Here is a 17,577-nt window from a genome sequence, read left to right as displayed (position 1 = left end):
CACTTGAATGCAAAGAATCACAACTCAACTTCCTTGTCGGTATTATGGTTTTGTGGTAATTCTCATCCTGGTTGGCACGAGGATGAAATGAAAAAACTAAAGACTACATTTACAGGAGATTGGAAATTAGATTTTCAAAATACCAGGAAGTGGATACTTAAGAGGGGTTAAGTAGAGTTCTGGGGAAATTGGTGAAGAAATGAAGAGAAGAAAAGGGTTGTGAATACAGTCAGGAATCCAATGTATAACTTGCAAAGTGAATAAGAGAGAAGGGTCATAAAGGAAAGATTATGAGAATATTGACTACATTGTATTCATTAACTGATTTATTAAATAGCAACTGTTTTATTCAACTGCTTAAGGAAAATTAAACCAAAAAATGAAAATGAGGCATACATACATAGTGTACATTTATTCAGCTATAAACAAGAAAGACACTTTTCATTTATTGTCAAAAGTCTACAAATGGCTATCAACTTCTTACTTCAAATAAGTTAGGTTTATATGTGCAACAGTTATGTGTTTTTGCTCTTCTAAGTAATTGAATCTTAAAAATATTCACATGCCTGTTGGTCATGGCCAATAGACACATGAAGAAATGCTCAACTTCCCTAGCCATAAAAGAAATGCAAACCAAAACACCATTGAGATATCACCTCACCCCAATTAGAATGGCTATAAAGAAGTACTCTAATAAGAGCAAATCCTGGAGGGGATGTGGACAGAAGGGAACCCAACTGCATTGTTGGTGAGAGTGGGAATAGTATGGAGGTTTCTCAAAAGACTGCATATAGAACTTCCCTATGACCCAGCAATCCCACTTTGGGCAGACACCTAAATGATCACAAAGAATACCATAGTAATGCTACCAGCACAGCGATGTTTATTGCAGCATTATTTACCATAACTAAGATATGGAACCAATCCAGTTGCCCCTCAGTAGCCGAATGGGTCAAGAAAATGCCTCCATCAGAAAGAATGACATTGCCCCATTTGTTAGGAAATGGAAAGACTTGGAAAAATTTATCATAAGTAAAGTAAGGCAGGTCCAAAGAAACGTAGATCCCATTGTTTGTCTTATTTGCAATAACTAGTCTGTCTGAGACAAGAAGAAACACTCAGAGAATTGATGTTAGGCGAAATGAATTCCAATAAGAATTCAAACTGGTTTTCATTATTGCTATTGTTTCTAACACATTTATAAGTTCTTTATTGCTTTGTGTGTCCTTCCCCCACAGTATAACCCTTGTTTTCAGTGTATTTGATGTTGGTGTAGTTTGTGGAGGGGATGGGAAAAAAACAGTTTGTTTAAATAGGATACCGGTGGACCCACTGAAAAAATGAGAGGTATAAGACATTATGTCGAAAAATGAACTTTACAACTTTGGTGCTGTGGGAGAGGAGGGTAGGGGAGAGCGGGTGAATATGGGAAGGGATAGGAATGGGATACAAAAGACGCAGCAACAATGATTGATAAGAAATGGACTCCTTACCATGCTCATGTAATTGTAACCCCTTTCTACAGTATTTTCACAAAAAAATTCAAATGCATACCTACATATGCAATATGTTTAATATAATTCTTTTTTTAATTTTGTTAATATTTATTTTACTGTTAATATGCTGTACAGAGGGGCTACAGTTACATGAGTAAGGTACATTTCTTGTTGAACATGTTCCCCACTCCATTGTTGCTCTCACAGTATCCCTTCCCTCCTCTCCCACTCCCCCAAGTTGTAAAGTTCATTTTAGACAGAGTATCTTGTGAGTATCATTGTTGCAATGGGTCATCCTTTGTATTTCTTTTTTTAAAAAAAATTATTTTATTTGTGAAGATACTGTACAGAGGGGTTACAATTACATGGGCAGCATAATGCGTACATTTCTTACCAAGCATTGCAGCCTCCTCCTTTTGTTTACACTTCACATCCGTTCCCAGCCTCCCCCTCCCCCCAATCCCAATATTTCTCCTTCCCCTCCCTCCCACCCCCCCGCACCAACGTTGTAAAGCTCGTTTTGAACATGACAACTTGTACTTCTCATTGTTGCAACAGGTCCACCTGTATCTTTAAACAACTGGTTTTTCCCCATCTCATCCTCAAGTTATACTGATATCAAATATAGTGAAAGCAGGGGTTATACTGTGGGGGAGGGACACACAAAGCAACAAAAAATAATCTTATAAGTGCATTAGAAACACATGCATGAAAGAAAAAAACATTAAGATACATATCTAAGGGTTCATTTTCCTAACATCACATTAACTGACCTTTTCCGCTTGACTCATAGATATACTAGATATTGCAAATAAGGGAAACCATGGGACCTATGTTTCTTTGGGCCTGGCTTACTTCACTTAATATAATTTTATCCAAGTTTTTCCATTTCCTAACAAAAGGGCAATGTCATTCTTTCTGATGGAGGCATAGAATTCCATTGTGTATATATACCACATTTTCTTGATCCATTCATCTACTGAGGGGCATCTGGGTTGGTTCCAGATCTTAGCTATGGTAAATAATGCTGCAATAAACATAGTTGTGCTGGTAGCTTTAGTGTGGTCTTGTTTGTAAACATTTGGGTAAATGCCTAAGAGTGGGATTGCTGGGTCATAGGGGAGTTCTATGGGAAGTCTTTTGAGGAACCTCCATACTGCTTTCCAAAGTGGTTGAACAAGTTTACATTCCCACCAACAATGAAGTAAGGTTCCTTTCTGTCCACATCCCCTCCAGCATCTGTTGTTGTTAGAGTTCTTGATTTTTGCCATTCTAACTGGTGTGAGGTGATATCTCAGTGTTGTTTTCATTTGCATTTCTTTTATGGCTAGGGGTGTTGAACATTTCTTCAGGTGTTTATTGGCCATCCTTCTTTCGACTTCAGAGAACTTTCTCTTTAAGTCTTTTGCCCACTTATGTATTGGGCAGTTGTTTCTTTGAGGATTTGTTGTTGGGTGGTTTAATTTTTTGAATTGCAAGTATATTTTAGATATGAGACCCTTGTCCATTGTATGGCTAGTCAAGATCTTCTCCCAATCTTCTTTTTCTGATAAGATTTGCTAAGGGTCTGTCAATTTTGTTAAGTTTTTCGAAGAACCAACTCTTTGTTTTGTTGATTCTGTCTATAGTTTTTTTGGATTCTAATTCATTTAATTCTGATTTAATTTTGATTATTTCTTTCTGTCTATTGGATTGGGGTTTATCTTGCTGCTCTTTTTCAAGGAGGTTTAGATGTGTCATTAAATTGTTAGTTTCAGATCTCCAATTTGTTGATGTAGGAGCTCAGAGCTATAAACTTGCCTCTGAGTACTGCCTTTGCTGTGTCCCAGAGGAGCTGGTAATTTGTGTGTTCATTTTTGTTGAATAGCATGAACATTTGAATTTCCTTTCTAATCTCTTCCATGACCCACTCATGATTCAGCAGTGTGTTGTTCAGCCTCCATGTGATACCGGACTTTCTTTACTGGCTTTTGGTGTTGAGTTCTAATTTTATTCCCTTGTGGTCAGAGAGAATGCAAGGTATAACTTCAATGTTTCTGAATTTAGACAAGTTTGCTTTGTGGCCTAAAATGTGGTCTATTTTAGAAAACGTTCCATGTGCTGCTGAGAAGAACGTGTATTCTGATGCTGCTGGGTGAAATGTTCGGTAAATGTCTGTTAAGTCTAGTTGATCTATGCAGCTGTTTAGATCTGTGGTTTCTCTGTTGAGTTTTTGCCGAGTTGATCTATCTAGTGGGGAGAGTGGTGTGTTAAAATCCCCAACAATTAATGTCTTTGGATCTATATGGGATTTGAGGGAAAGTAGTGTTTCTTTGATAAATTTGGGTGCTCCATTGTTGTCGAATAGATATTTAGAATTGTAATATCCTCCTGAAGGAGAGATCCTTTAATCAGTATGTAGCGACCTTCTTTATCTCTTCTCACGAATTTTAATTTGAAGTCTATTTTATCTGATATTAGGATTGCAACTCCCGCCTGTTTATGGGGGCCGTTTGCTTGGTAGATTTTGTTCCAGCCTTTAACATTGAAAATGTGATTCTTTTTATGGGCAAGATGTGACTCCTGCAGGCAGCAGATAGAAGGGTCTTGTTTTTTAATCCAACTAGACAGTCTATGTCGCTTAATTGGAGAGTTCAGTCTACTAACGTTAAGAGATAGGACTGAGAGGTATTTGGGAGTTCCTGCCATGTTATCCACCTTCTTGGGGGCTGTAAAAACTGGATTCTTCCTATGGTTCTTGGATTCTCAGTTTGGATGCAGTTTCTTGGCCTTTATTGTGGTCTTGTTGGTTTTCTATGTGTAGGACATCTTTAAGAATCTTTTGTAGGTCTGGTTTGGTAGAGATGTATTGTTTCAATTTTTCTTTGCTATGGAAGGTTTTTATTTGGCCTTCAGTTATGAAGGAGAGTTTAGCTGGGTACAGTATTCTTGGTTGATAGTTGTTTGTTTTTAGGGCATGGCATACTTCATTCCAGGCTCTTTTTGCTTTGATTGTCTCTGCTGAGAAATCTGAGGTAATTCTGATTGGTTTCCCTTTATAGGTGATTACCCTTTTCTCCTTGACAGCTTGAAGGATTTTTTCCTTGGTCTGAGTTGATCCTATGTGGATTATAATGTGACGGTTTGATGTCCTCTTCTGGTCTGGTCTATTTGGGGTTCTAAAAGCTTCTTGTATCTGAATAAGCCTATCTTTTTTTATGTTTCGGAAGTTCTCTTCTAGGATCCTGTTAAACAAATTTCCTAGACCATTAACTTCTGTTTCTAGGTGCTCCTCTACACCCATTATCCTTAGATTAGGCCTTCTGATGGTGTCTTCCAGTTGTTGGATAGATCTATCATATTTCTTGGACTTGTCTTGGATGGTTGTATGTTCTTTCTGTATAATATCTAGGCTGTCTTCAATCCCTGAGATTCGATCTTCTGCATGGTCTAACCTGCCGTCAAGACACTCTACTTTGTTTTTTATCTCTTTTCCTTCTAATTGGTCAGCTTTGATGGCTTCAAGTTCTTTGTTGAAGCTCTGTTTTAGGTCTTGTATGAATTTCTTTACTTCCTTAATTTGGTGTTCAGTGTTTGTTCTCAGATCCCTTAGTTGATTGGTTATGGTTTCTTTGGACTCCCATTCCTTCTGTTGGGTTCCATTCAGCATTCCCTTTGTGGTCTCCCTGACTTCCTTCAGCTCTTTGTTAGTGGATTCCATGAATGCCTTTAGTGATCTTTGTGTGTTCTCTACCTGGTCTCTCAATTCCTGTATTACTATTTGATTAGCTTCCTCCTGTTCGTGGGATTTCTGTAGTTCTCTTTCCCCTCGTTCATGGGATTCCTGCAGTTCTCTTTGAGTGTTCTCAGACTGCTCATGCCATTCCTCCCTTTCTCTTTTTGTATTCTCAAGTTGTTCACACAAATCCTGTATCAGTTTTTGAGAAGCTTCCTCATGCTTATAATATTCCTGTATAAGCTTTTGGGATGCTTCCTCTCTCTCCCTTTCACGCTCATACAGAGTCCTTTGTAGACTGTCAAACTTCTCATTTATCATTGTTGCCATCTGTGTTTGTAGAGTTATTTGGGAACTCTTCTCTGGATTATTCATTATCTGTTCTGACCCCTGATTGTCAAGATTGGGATTTGAGATATCCGGATTTGCCATTTTTCTTGTGTTTTTCTGGCTTACTCTGCCCATTTGAGAAGAAAATAGCACCAGTTTTGTGCTAGAACACTATCTTAAGGCAACCATCAATCAAAGTTTGCTTTTGTACAGTCAATAGTCTACAGATACAATCTAGTTCAACAGATACATCTATTCAACATCAAACAACTCTATGTTAATGGGCTTCGAACCGCAGAGAAGAATTTGGACAACCAGAAATTATTAGGGTTAGGGAGAGATGTGGGTAAAAAAATAGGAATAGATTGGTGTGGGGAGGCACAGGGAGAGTTGACTATGTCCTAATTCCAATGCAGGGAATAGGTTGGGTAGGATGCATGTAGAGAGAGAGAAAAAAAGCAGAAAGGGAAAGGGAAATGAAAAAAGACCAGAAAAAATAGAAACGTAAAAATTAATATTATTATGGAGATTAAAAGACCATCTATTTAGAGAGGAATGTGAGTATATTAATAGAAGGGTAGGGACATAGAGGAGAAGTGAAAAACTTAAAAAAGTGCTTAAAATATTATATAGGTATAAAGAGGTAGTACTGCTATTAAGGAATTTAAGTCTCAGAGGTTTTGAATTGAGTAATAAATTTGTGGATTAAGTGTGTACACAATGGTGGATAGGGTCTACTAGTTAACTACAGGTTTATCTGAGGATGTGCAGGACAAGAGTTAAGTCACATACAGAAGATCAAAAGAGAGGAAAATGTGAAAAATATTAGAAAGGGAGAGAAAAAAAGATCAGAAGTTCAATAGAGCTAGACAAAAAAACAAAAAGATAGTTAAAAAGAAAGAAAAAGAGAAAGAAGACAAGAAAAGAAAGAAATACACACATTCATGTATTCCTAAAACAAAAATTATAACAGGAAAAAAAAAGTTACTGGAAAACAATTATTTTTTCAAAAAAGGCAAAAATTAAAGATTAATAAAATTTTTGGAAAAGGAAAAGAAATTTATATATATATATAAGGTACCAAAAAAAAGAGAAAAAAAAAGAAAAAAAAGAAGAGGAAGAAAGAAAAAAAGCAACAAAGAAATAATCTTATAAATGCATTAGAAACGTTTAAGGATTCAGGTGGACCTGTTGCAACAATGAGAAGTACAAAATGTCATGTCAAAACCAGCTTTACAATTTCGGTGTGGTGGGGGAGGGGGGTATAATTGGGTGGGGGGAGGGGGGTAAAATTGGGTGGGGGGAGGGGGGAGGCGGGGAAGGGAAGTGAAGGGTAAACAAAGGAGGAGGCTGCAATGCTTGGTAAGAAATGTATGCATTATCCTGCCCATGTAATTGTAGCCCCTCTGTACAGTATGTTCTCAAATAAAATAAAATACAATTAAAAAAAAAAAGAAAGAAAAAAAGTTCTTTGATTTTTTTTTGGGGGGGAGGGGTGGGAAGAATCCTGTATCTCCCTTTTGTCTGTAACCAGTCTCTTGTTGGAGTCTCTGGTCAGTTTGAGTTCCTGTGGCTTGATTGGTTTCTTAAGTCAGTTTGTTCGAACAGGCAGAAAAATGCTCTGCTTTACCCAAGATTTTTGAGATCCCCCTCCCAGATTAGTTTACTGGGAGGGTGATCTGCTTTGAAAATCACAAAAGAAAGGGATGCAGTGGTGAGGCTAGGTTCTGGGTAGAGTTGAGGCCTTTCAACAATCAGTAGATTTTTCCTGGGGCTGTTTTGTGCTAAAAAAAATCTCACAGAGCCCAGCCTGGAGCCGTTCTCAGGGATTCTGTTTTTTTCAATTGATTGTTGAGGCTGCTAGAGGGAGTGGCAGCCTCTGGCTCTGGTTACCCAGTGAGGAAAGCCACTCCAATGGCTGGCGCCAGAGCTGGGTGGCTTTTCCCTCGAAGGAGCCGAGTCTAGCAGGTCACTTCGCCGTTCAGTTCTTGTGACCTGTTAAATGACTCATTTTATTCCAAGGCCTGGGTTGGGGCTGGCAGCTCCTCCGAACTTTTTCGTTATCCAAGATGGAGATCACCGGTGCTGGGGGGGAGGGGCAGCCTTCCCTTCTCTGCTCCCTGAGAAGGTTTGAGGATGTCGGGCTTCTACTCACACTGAGTCTTGGATCCTAGGTCGTCTCTGGTCTGCAAGCTGCAGGATGAAGATGTCTGCTCCTTGTTGGTTCTTGCTGGTGTTCAGTAGAATCTGCTCGCCTGCTGCGTCTGGCTCCTTCGTCCCGGACTCTCTGTGTGAGCGCTCAGGAATGGCCCCTGCTGCAGTCTCCACCGCTTGTGACCCTCCCGCCGCCGCCGCAGCGGCTGCTGGCGAGCGCTCAGATATGTCTTTTTGCCTTGGCTTCCCTCTCTTGTCTAACTCTCTGTCCTGTGATGGCACACTTGGTGTGACTCTCTGGCTTAGGACTGTTCACTGGAACTCTAAAACTGCTTTCTATGCGAGAGATTGTTTAGATTCCAGCTTCTCCTCTGCCATCTTCCCAGAACTCTCTTTAATATTATTCTTAAACCAACTTTTTAATAGTATGTGTGTATGGAGATACAAGGGGGAAGTACTACAGACAATGAGAAAGACAAATATTGAATAATATTGATGTCCCTTGTGTATATTTATAAAGAGTGCATAATGAAACTAATGGAAAGGTGTTGAGAAATAGAAGTGGGAAGGTATAGATAAGGGAATAGAGGACATCTGAGTTGGATCATCTGTTTAAAGTAAATATATACATTGTGAAATACCACAGTGAAACCAAACTGCAAAACTAAAATGAACAAAAAACAGAAAGCATCACTGTTCAAAATACCTGACTTGTGTAACTGTGACCCCTCCGTACATCACCTCAATGATGAATTTTTATTAACAAAAGACAAAAACAAATAACACGGAGGATCTGGAAGAAGATGGTGGAGGAGAAGCTGGAGGCCAAACAAGCTTTCCCATAGAAAGCAGTTCCTGTGAACAGTCCTAGGTCAGATAATTACACCCAGTGTGCCATCACAGTACAGAGAGTGTGGCTAGAGAGGGAAAATCTAGGCAAAGAGACAGATCTGAACACTTGCTGGTGGACTTGGTGGCAGCACCAGTGGTGGCAGCGGCGGGGGCAGCCAAAGCTGCTATACCTGCAACACAGGGAGTCTGGGACAAAGGCACCAGCTGCAGTGGGATAGTGGATTCTACTTATCACCAGCAAGAACTGACAAGGAGCAGATATTTTCACCCTGCAGATTGCAGACCAGAGACTACACAGGAACCAAGACTGCAGCTGTGTGAGTAGAAGACTGACATCCTCACTCCTTCTCAGGGAGCAGAGGAAGGAAGGCACACATTCCCCTCCCGGCTACCGGAGATCTCCATCTTTGATATTGACAAAGGTTCAGCTGAGCTGCCAGCTCCTACTCAGGCCATGGGAGAAAACAAAACAGTCATTTAGCAGGTCACAGGAACCTGCCCAGTCCTTCCAGGCTCAATTCAACCCAGGAAGAAGTCACATACCCCAGGCACAGGAAAATCTGCCCCCAAGAGTGGCTTTCTTCACTGGGCAAACAGAGCCAGAGTCTGCCCCTCCCTTTAGTGCCTTGACAATCAATTGAAATTCAGTGAACAGAAACCATCAGAAAGGCTCCTAGCTGAGCTCTGTGGGTGTCTCAGAAGCTAGCTCCTCAGAGAAAAGCTACACTTTGCTGAAAGGAGTCAACTCGACCCAGAACCCAGCCTCATGTCATCATCTCCAAACTAGAGGAAATAGCCATCTCCCACTTTTGCAATACTCAAAACAGATCCCTCTCCCACTGAACTAGTCTGGGAGGAGGATCACAAAATCCTGGGTAAAACAGAGCATTTTTCTGCTTTCCCAAACAAACTGACTTAAGTAACAAATCAAGCCACAGGAAAACCAAACACCACAAGCAGACCAGAGACTCCTCCAAGAGACTGGTTTCAGACACAAGGGAGATACAGAATCCTACCATCCCCCCCCCCCCACGCCCGCCAAAAATAAAAAAAAAAACTTTCTTTTTTTTTTTTTTACCTTATTTCTAATTTTTTTTAATTTTTAAATTTTTTTCTATTATTTTTTTTTCTTCCTCATATTATTTTTATTTTAGGTGTATATGTGTGTGTGTGTTTTTATATCTACTAAACTTTTGATCCTTTTTTCTTTTCTTTTTCTTTTCTCATTCTTTTCACTTCTTTTTCATTCTTTTCTGTGTGACTTAATTGCTGTTCTTCTCACCCTCAAATATACCCTTCGTCGATTACTAGATCTTATCCTCCATTGTGAACACACCTAATCCAGAAATTTATTACTCAGTTCAAAACCTCTTAGACTTAAATTCATTAATAGCAGTATTACCTCTTTATACTCATATAATATGTTAAGACATTTTTATTTTTCTTGTTTTTCATGTCTCCTTTCTATCTCTCCCCTCCTCTCATTTCATACCCATTCTTCTCTGAATACAACTCCTTCAAACGTGCAGTTTTTTAGGGTTTCACTTTTTAATTTTAATTTTTTTTCCATTTTTTCTTCTCTCTTTTTTCTTTCATTTTTCTATTTCTGCTATCATTCTGTACAATTCATTTCCCTTTTTGAGATTAGGACATGGTTAATTCCAATCTCCCTCACCTTCCCACCTCCATCTAATCCTATTTTTCCCCAAGTTTTCCCTAAACCTAATAATATCTGGTTGCCAAATTCTCCTTTGCTGTTCTTAGGCAATTAAGACATCGTTGTTTGATTTTAAATAGATTGTATATCTTGAACCAGATTGTATCTGCAGACTTTTGACTGTGCAACTATGGACTTTGGTTGATGCTTACCTTAAAATAGTGTTCTACAAAACTTATGTTATTCTCATCCCAAATGGGCAGAATAAGCCAGAAAAACAAGAAAAATGGCAAGCCTGGAGATCTCAACTCCTATTTATGACAATCAGGGTACAGAGCAGATAATGAATAATCCAGAAAAGAGTTCCCAAAAAGCTCTACAAACATTACAGGTAAACAGGGTAAATGAAAACCGTGAAAATCTGCAAAGGTCTCAGTGTGAGCATTATAGGGAGAGAGAGGAGGCAAACCAAAAATCAATACAGGAGTCTCATGAGCATGAGGAAGCTACTCAAAGATTGATGCAGGAATTTCGTGAGCAGATTGAGAACACTCAAAGAGAAATAAAGGAATTGTGTGAGTAGGCTGAGATCAGTCAAAGAGATACACAGGGCTTGCGTGAGTTGGCTGAACAGACAAAGAGAAAGTAAGGAATGACGTGAACAGGCTGAGAACACTCAAAGAAAAATACAGGAAATGCGTGAACGTGAGGATGCTAATCAAAGACAACTACAGGAACTGAGAGATCAGGATGAGAATAGACAAAGATCAATGGAGGCATTCATGGAATACATAAAGAGAGAGCTGAAAGAAATCAGCGAGACCACAAAGGGAATGCTCAGTGGAGTCCAACAGAAGGAATGGGAGTCCAAGGAAACCATAACCAATCAACTAAGTGATTTAAGAATAAATACTGAACACCAAATTAAGTAAGGAAGTTCATAAAAAAAAAAGATCTAAAACAAAGCTTCAACAATGAATTTGAAGCCATCAAAGCCAACCAACTAGAAGGAAAAGAAATAACAAACAAAGTAGAAAGGCTTGATAGCAGGTTAGAACATGAGGAAGATCAAATCTTGGGGATTGAAGACAGCCTGGATATTATAGAGAAAGAACATACAACCATCCAAGACAACTCCAAGAAATATGATAGATCTAATCAACACACACCATCAGAAGGCCAAATCTGAGGATAATGGGTTTAGAGGAACACATAGAGACAGAAGTTAATGGTCTAGGAAATTTGTTTAACAGGATCCTAGCATAGAGCTTTCCAAACATGCAAAAAGATAGGCTTATTCAGAAGCTTTTAGAATTCCAAATAGACCAGACCAGAACAGGACATCCTACTGTCACATTATAATCCACACAGGATCAATTCAGACCAAGAAAAAGATCCTTCAAGCTGTCAAGGAGAAACGATCAATCACCTATAAAGGGAAACCAGATAGAATCACCTCAGATTTCTCAGCAAAGACAATTAAAGCAAGAAGAGCCTGGAATGATGTATGCCATTCCCTAAAGACAAACAGCTATCAACCAAGAATACTGTACCCAGCTAAACTCTCCTTCATAACCGAAGGTCAAATGAAAACCTTCCATAGCAAAGAAAAATTGAAACAATATATATCCACCAAACCAGCCCTACAAAAGATACTTCAAGATGTCATACACTTTGAAAACCAACAAGACCACAATAAATGCCAAGAAAACGCACCCAAATTGAGAATACAAGAACCATAGGAAGACCCCAGTTGTGGCAATCCCCAAGAAGGTGGATAAAATGGCAGGAACCCCCAAATACCTCACAGTCCTATCTCTTAACATTAACAGGCTTAACTCTCCAATTAAACGACATAGACTGTCTAGCTGGATTAAAAAGCAAGATCCTTCTATCTGTTGCCTTCAGGAGTCACAACTTGCCTATAAAAACAAACACATTTTGATTGTGAAAGGCTGGAACAAAATCTACCAAGCAAACGGGCCCAGAAACAGGCAGGGATTGCAATCCTAATATCAGATAAAATAGACTTCAAATTAAAATTCGTGAGAAGAGATAAAGAAAGTCGCTACATACTAACTAAGGGATCTCTCCTTCAGGAGGATATTACCATTCTAAATCTCTATTCACCAAACAACAGAGCACACAAATTAATCCAAGAAACACTATTTTCTCTCAAATCTCGTGTAGCTCCAAAGACACTAATTGTGGGGGACTTTAACACACCACTTTCTCCACTAGATAGAAAAACTCAACAGAGAAACCACACACCGAAACATCTGCATAGATCAACTAGAGTTAACAGACATCTACTGAATACTTTACCCAACATTATCAGAATACATGTTTTTTTCAGCAGCACATGGAATATTTTCTAAAATAGAACACATGTTAGGTCACAAAGCAAACTTGTGCAAATTCAGAAACATTGAAATTATATCTTGCATTCTCTAAGACCACAAGGGAATAAAATTAGAACTCAACACGAAAAGCCACAAAAGAAAGTCCTGTAACACATGGAAGCTGAACAACACACTTTTGAACCACCAGTGGGTCATGGAAGAGATTAGAAATGAAATTCAAGTGTTCACGATATTCAACAAAAGTGAACACACAAACTACCAGCTCCTCTGGGAAACAGCAAAGGCAGTACTCAGAGGCAAGTTTATAGCTCTGAGTTCCTACATCAACAAATTGGAGAGATCAGATACCAACAATTTAATGAGTCAGCTGAGCCTCCTTGAAAAAGAGCAACAAGATAAATCCCAATCCAGTAGACAGAAAGAAATAATTAAAATTAAAACAGAGTTAAATGAATTTGAATCCAAAAAAAAAAAAACTATAGAAAGAATCAACAAAGGAAAGAGTTGGTTCTTCGAAAAAAGTAACAAAATAGACAGAACCTTAGCAAATCTTACCAGAACAAGAAGAGAACACACCCAGATAAATAAACTCAAAGATGAGAATGGAAATATCACCACAGAAACAACTAAGATTCAGAACATTATAAGGAAATACTTCCCAAACCTTTATGCTAATAAGTTTGAGAACTTGGCAGAAATGGATGTTTCCCTAGCAAATATTGACATGCCGAAACTAAACCCAGATGAGTTAAACCATGTTAACAGGCCCACATCAAGCATTGAAATAGAAACAGCAATAAGAGACCTCCCTTCTAAGAAAAGCCCAGAACCAGATGGTTTTACAGCGGAATCCTACAAGGCCTTCAAAGCAGAACGCACACCAATGCTCCTTCAACTCTTCAATGGAATTGAAAGAGAAAGTTCACTACCAAATTCATTCTATGAAGCTATAATAACCCTCATCCTTAAACCAGGAAGGAACTCATCAAAGAAAGAGAACTATAGACCCATATCTTTGATAAATGTTGATGCAAAACTTCTCAACAAAATTTTAGCCAATCGACTTCAACAATTCATCCAAAAAATCATACACCACTATTGAACTGGATTGATTTCAGTGATGAAAAGCTGATTCAATATACACAAATCAATTAACATAATTCATCACATCAATAAGAGCAAGGATAAGAACCACAAGGTTTGTCAATAGATGCAGAAAAAGCATTTGACAAGATCCAACACCCCTTTATGATGAAGGTTCTGGAAAAACTAGGAATCCATGGAACCTTCCTCAATACTATAAAGGCTGTATCTGACAAACCTACAGCAAAAGTAATGTACTCAATGGTGAAAAACTAAAGCCATTTCCTCTAAACTCGGGAATGAGACAAGGATGTCCACTCTCTTCACTGCTCTTCAATCTAGTATTAGAATGCCATCTACAGCAGTAAGACAAGGTGCAAACAGAAAGGGGATCCAAATAGGGGAAGAAGAAGTAAAACTTACAGCAGTAAGACAAGGTGCAAACAGAAAGGGGATCCAAATAGGGGAAGAAGAAGTAAAACTCTCCCTATTTGCAGATGACATGATCTTGTATTTAAAGAATACCATGGACTCTGCTCCCAAATTACTGAAGGTGATCAAAACTTTGACAAAGTAGCGTAAAATTCACCCTCAAAAATCAATGGCTTTTCTATATGCCAACAATGAGAAAAGTGTGCCTGAAGTCAGGAAAGCAACTCCATTCGTAATAGTCCCACAAAAATAAACTACCTAGGAAATAACTTAACCAAAGAAGTGAAGGACCTTTATTATGAAAACTTTAAAAACCTGAAAAAGGAAATTAAAACAGAACATAGAAAGTGGCAAAAACTCCCATGCTCCTGGATTGGAAAGATCAACATCGTGAAAATGGCAATAATTCCCAAGGCTATCTACAAATTCAATGCAATGCCTATCAATATTCCAACCTCGTTCTTAAAGGAAATAGAAGAAGCAATCCAAAAATTCTTATGGAACAATAAAAGACCCCAAATAGTGAAAACAATCCTAAACAGAAAGAACCGTGCTGGAGGAATATAAATACCAAATTTCAAACTCTACTACAAAGGCCTAATAATAAAAACAGCTTGGTACTGGGACAAGAACAGACATCAGGACCAATGGAATAGAATTGAAAACCCAGAAACGAACCTAAAGATCTATAGCCACCTAGCCTTTGATAAGGGAGCTAAAAAAAAATAGAATGGAAGAAAGACAGCCTCTTCAGTAAATGATGCTGGCAAAATTGGTTAACTACTTGTAGAAAACTAAAGGTAGATCCTTATATATCACCTTACAACAGAATGAACTCCAAATGGATCAAAGACCTCGGAGTCAAAGAAGACACTCTGAAAACATTACAGGATGGAATAGGAGAAACCCTAGGTATCCTTGCCACAGGCCAAAATTTTATTAATAGAGACCCAGAAACACAACAAATCAAAGAAAGGTTGGACAAATGGGATTGCATGAAATTGCAGAGCTTCTGCATGTCAAAAGACAAAGCCAACAAGATGAATAGAAAGCCCACGGATTGGCAGAAGATCATCACTAGCCATACAACGGACAAGGGTCTCATATCTAAAATATACTTGGAACTCAAAAAATTAAATCCCCCTACAACAAATCTTCAAAGAAACAACTGTACAATAAATAAGTGGGCTAAAAACTTAAAGAGAAATTTCTCTGAAGAAGAAAGCAGGATGGCCAATAGACACATGAAGAAATGCTCAACCTCCCTAGCCATAAAAGAAATGCCAATCAAAACAACATTGAGATACCACTTCACTCCAGTTAGAATGGCAAAAATCAAGAATTCTAATAACAAAGATATGTATTTAAATGTTTTTTTTTCTTTCATGCATTTGTTTTCTCACGCATTTATAAGATTATTTATTTGTTGCTTTGTATGTTCCTCCCCCACAGTATAACCCCTGCTTTCACATTATTTGATATATAATTTGTGGAGGAGAAAGGGAAAAACAAGTCGTTTAAGGATCCGTTGCGACAATGAGAAGTACAAGTTGTCATGTCGAAAACGAACTTTACAACTTTGGTGGGGGGGAAATATTGGATGTGGAGGCGAGGGGAGGCTGGGAAGGGATGTGAAGGGTAAACAAAGTAGGGGGCTGCAATGCTTGATAAGAAATGTACTCGTTATTTGCCCATGCAATTGTAACCCTTCTGTACAGTATGTTTACCATAAAAAAAATTCTACCAAAAGTTTTCAATAAAATAAAACTATTTCTGAGTGATATGGTTGAAAAATTAGATGTCTTGACTTGTTATATCCCAAAATAAATAAAAAATTCAAGCTATGGGAAAAAATGAATTCTAATAACAACAGATGCTGGAGGCGATGTGGACAGAAGGGAATCCTACTGCATTGTTGGTGGGAGTGTAAACTTGTTCAACCATTTTGGAAAGCAGTATGGATGTTTCTCAAAACACTCCACATACAGCTCCCCTATGACCCAGCAATCTCACTGTTGAGCATTTACACAAATGATCACAAACTAGACCAACTAAAGCTACCAGCATGACTATATTTATTGCAGACTTATTTACCATAGCTAAGATAGGGAACCAACCCTGATGCCCCTCAGGAGATGAATGGAACAAGAAAATGTGGTATATATACACAATGGAATTCTATGCCTTTACCAGAAAGAATGGCATTGCCCCATTCGTTAGGAAATGTAAAGACTTGGAAAAATTTATATTAAGTGAAGTAAGCCAGGCCAAAAGAAACATGGTTTCCCTTATTTGCAATAACTAATATCTGTCTGAATTAGGCAGAAATGGTCAGATAAGTTGATGTTAGTGGAATGAAACCCAAGATAAGGATTCAAATGATTTATTTGTTTTTTTTCCTTTCATGTAATTGTTTTTATCATATTTACAAGATGATTTCTATGTTGCTTTGTATGACCCTCCCCCACAGTAAAATCTATACTTTCACTGTATTTTATGTTGGTATAATTTGTGGAGGGGAAGGGCAAAAACAAATCGTTTAAGTAGGGATACATGTGGACCTATTTCAACAATGAGATGTACAAGTCCTTATGTAGAAAAACGAACTTAACCATTTTGTGGTGGTTGGGGGGAGGATAGGGTGGGGGCAGGGGAGGAATATGGGAAGGGATGGAAATGGGAAACAACGAGGAGGTAACAATGATTGATAAGAAATGTACTCGTTATCTTGCCCATGTAATTGTAACTCCTCTGTACGGTATTTTTCACAATTAAAAAAAAAACAAATAATAGGAACATAAAATAAGTTCTGTTGAGGATGTAGGTACCAGTTGGTGCACTGAGGGGGACTAGATATGGGAAAGTAAGGTGAATATGTTACAAAAACTTTAACTTTATAGATACACACACACACAAATAATTATATATGAACTTCTTTGTTGAATTAATACATTCTAACTAACTAAATATGAGGAAAAAACATTAAGAAAACTATAGACTAAAAAATGTTTAGTTAGTCAGGTGTTGGTGGCTCATTCCTGTAATCCTAACTATTCAAGAGGCTAACTTCTGAGGAGACCAGACAATAGAAGGAATTTTCTGCCAGTGAATACTAACTTAGATACTTGAATTTTTGGTGGGGTTTATCACAGGAACTCACCTTGGCTTCTGCAGCTGGGAGAGCAGGGTCCCCATATATCCACACACTCCTGGGACCAAGGGTTTGGCATTGGTCGAACACTTGGAACAAGCTCACTTCCTGCAGGGTGGAACAGCACATTGTGAGACTGTTGTCTGCATTGGAATAGATCTGAGGCCCTTGCTGTTGTATGGCTACTGAAGATCTTCACCCAATTTGTGGGCTCACTATTAATCTTGATGGCTATGTCCTTTACCATGAATAAGCTCTGTGGTTTCATGCAATACCATTTGTACAACCTTTCTTTGATTTCTTATGTTTCTGTGTCTGTATAAAAAAATTTCGACCTGGGGCTG

The sequence above is a fragment of the Dipodomys merriami genome, unplaced genomic scaffold (assembly GCF_024711535.1).
Source record: "Dipodomys merriami isolate MVZ:Mamm:240054 unplaced genomic scaffold, mDipMer1.0.p SCAF_1498, whole genome shotgun sequence".
In the NCBI taxonomy this organism is placed as follows: Eukaryota; Metazoa; Chordata; class Mammalia; order Rodentia; family Heteromyidae; genus Dipodomys; species Dipodomys merriami.
The sequence above is the reverse complement of the archived record's forward strand: the minus strand, read 5'-3'. Positions refer to the sequence as shown.